The 3,108-nt window shown below is 48.4% G+C and overlaps 2 pseudogenes; both read left to right on the top strand.

The window, feature by feature from the left end:
- The first annotated feature begins 259 nt into the window (after positions 1-259).
- LOC148041808 (25S ribosomal RNA) lies at positions 260-1,747 on the top strand (annotated as a pseudogene).
- An 842-nt stretch (positions 1,748-2,589) lies between these two features.
- Positions 2,590-2,708, top strand: LOC148041807 (5S ribosomal RNA; annotated as a pseudogene).
- The last annotated feature ends 400 nt before the right edge of the window (positions 2,709-3,108 follow it).

The following is a 3,108-nucleotide window of genomic DNA, read 5'->3' as shown; positions in this document are numbered from 1 at the left end:
GAATATATCACTCAACTCAATAACCACTCATGTGCGAATAATAGAATAGTCTCTCACCCCATTGCTCACGTCACTTGAAGAGAAATAAAAGGAACCCTTATCTCACACCGATTAAGACAGCGGGGTTGGTAAAGCACCGCACATCTCACTATGTCCGGTGCGCCCCCGACGGCCCTTGAAAATCTGGAGGGGCGAATGCCGATCATGCTCGATCGTACTCATAACCGCATCAGGTCTCCAAGGTGAATAGCCTCTGGTTGATAAAACAATGTAGGTAAGGGAAGTCGGCAAAACAGATTCGTAAATTTGGGAAAAGGATTGGCTCTAAGGGCTGGGTTTAGGGGTCTACTTCTTGACCTCGGAGGCTATCGAGGGTTTGCCCAAGGTGCCCAGCGGCAAGGGCGGACCTCCGCGTGCCGATCGAGTGATGGGGGCGGCCCTCCCTAGGGGGTGAACAACCGTCTCAAAACTGGTACGGACAAGGGGAATCCAACTGTTTAATTAAAACAATGCATTGTGATAGTCCATGCAAATGTTGATGCAATGTGATTTCTGCCCAGTGCTCTAAATGTCAAAGTAAAGAAATTCAACCAAGTGCTGGTATACGGCGGGAGTAACTATGACTCTCTTAAGGTAGCCAAATGCCTCATCATCTAATTAGTGACACACATGAATGGATTAATGAGATTCTCAATGTCCCTATCTACTATCCAACAAAATCATAGCCAAGGGAATGGGCTTGGAAGAATTACCGGGAAAAGAAGACTTGTTGAGCTTGACTCTAGTCACTCTAGTCCGACTTTGTAAAATGACTTGAGAGGTGTAGAATAAGTGGGATTCTTTGGCGCAAGTGAAATACCACTACTTTTAACATTATTTTACTTACTCCGTGAGGTGGAGGCGGGGCTCGGCCCCTGCTTTTGGTCTTAAGGTACGCTCGCGTACTGATCCAGGCAGAAGATATTGTTAGGTGGGGAGTTTGGCTAGGGCGACACATCTGTTAAAAGATTACGCAGGTGTCCTAAGATGAGCTCAATGAGAACATAAATCTCGTGTGGAACAAAAGGGTAAAAGTTCATTTGATTTTGATTTTCAGTACGAATACAAACTATGAAAGCATGGCCTATCGATCCTTTAGTGTTTCGTAATTTGAAGCTAGAGGTGTCACCACAAGGATAACTGGCTTGTGGCAACCAAGCGTTCATAGCGACATTGCTTTTTGATCCTTCGATGTCAGCCTTTCCTATCATTGCGAAGCGGAATTCGCCAAGTGTTGGGTTGTTCACCCACCAATAGGGAATGTGAGCTGGGTTTAGACTGTTGTGAGACATGTTAGTTTTACCCTACTGATGAGCGGTGACATAATAGGAATTCAACTTAGTACGAGAGGAACCATTGATTCACATAATTGGTCATTGCACTTGGTTGAAAAGTCAGTGGCGCAAAGCTACCATGTGTAGGATTATGGATGAATGCCTCTAAGTCAAAATCCATGCTAGATGTGGCACTTTCTACCTCCCCATTTGTTACCCGACTGATAGTAGGGGTGCTTGTGCGTCTCCGAGAGCATATGTCGAGAGTCTCTCTCGAGGTGTCGGAAGTGGTCGCCTCAAGGACTCTGAATGGAAATTCCGATTGATCGGGGAGATGAATCCTTTGGAGATGACTTAAATATGTGTCTGGGTATTGTAAGTGGCAGAGTAGCCTTGCTACTACGAAATTCAGCCTGCCGCCGCCACACCGATTTGTCCCCCTTCCGCTCGGTTTGATGGGTTTTTCTTGGCCTTGGCCCTTGTGTGTCATGGCACACCCCCAAGTCCTCGCAGATACCATGTACCCAATTTAGCCTAGCTCATGTGGGCGATTTGATCACCTTCTCTTCCCTGCCTTAGTTCGTTGGTGCTAGTGCAGTTTTTGCACTTGTCTTGCCTTGTCGATATCCACCATGACATTTCAAGTCCGCTCGCCATGGCATGGACTCTACGACTTGGATCTTCTGTGCGTCGCCTCCATGTGCGTGGGGTTCTCTTCACATGGACATGTGCCCTCCACGACGTGGATTCTATGACTTAATCTTTTATACCTCATTGCCTTTATGTGTGTGAGGTTCTCTTCACGTGGATACTCACCCTCGACGTCATAAAGGGTACCCAATGGCATTCCAAGTTTGTCCATGGCATGGATTCTATGACTCAATCTTATGTGCATGGGGTTTATTGCTCGCATGGACACAGGTCCTCCATGGTATGAATGGCATGTCGTGGCATGCCCCCTCTCCCCCACCACCTTGTGGCATGCTGTGGGCACGTGTCCTCCATGCCACGTATTCTGCGACTTGACCTTTTCTACATCATCGCCTATGTGTGCATGGGGTGCTCTTCACATGGATGCTTGCCCTTCGTGTTAGAAATGGCACACAACGACATTCAATCTTTTGTGTGTTGCCTCCATGTGCGCGGGGTTAACGGTTCGCATTGAGTCGCGTCCTCTATGGAATGAATGGCAAGGCATGCCACCATGCCTCTCTCTTGAGCTCTCTCATGCCACTTTGTGAGTATACAAGAGCTCTTTGGAATTCCTTTGTGTTTGTGGTGTGGTCATACCAATGCTAATACATCGGATCCCATCAGAACTCCGCAGTTAAGCACGCTTGGGCTAGAACAGTAGTGGGATGGGTGACCTCCTGGGAAGTCCTGGTACTACACCCTTTTGCATGCTTGTTTCGAGACCATGGCATGGCAATCGCCTCAGATCATGTCTTGACTCTCCATGCTGACATCGTGGGAGGAAACCCCCTCGCTTTGCCATGACACGATGCCTCCTCTCCTCATCGCATTTGTCTTTGTGTACGTCATGCACGGTCCCTCCATGTGCCTCGCTTTGACATGATACCCCCTTCTCATGATGCGAGGTTTTTTGAGAGCGGATGGTGTGCCATGTTGTGGGGGGGGAGGGGGGTCACTGGAGTGGGGTTTTCTGAGGAGGGAGGGTGTGCCATGTCGTGGGGGGGTTGGGTGGTGCCATGTCATGGGGGGTTCCTTCTGAGAAGCAAATGGAGATTGACTTGGTTGTATAAGACCCATTTCAAGTAGCTCCTTTGCTTGGCGC

Source organism: Lygodium microphyllum, chromosome 1 (assembly GCF_053477565.2).
Source record: "Lygodium microphyllum isolate KBCC chromosome 1, Lygodium_microphyllum_v1.1.10, whole genome shotgun sequence".
Taxonomy (NCBI): domain Eukaryota; kingdom Viridiplantae; phylum Streptophyta; class Polypodiopsida; order Schizaeales; family Lygodiaceae; genus Lygodium; species Lygodium microphyllum.
The sequence above is the reverse complement of the archived record's forward strand: the minus strand, read 5'-3'. Positions and strand labels throughout refer to the sequence as shown.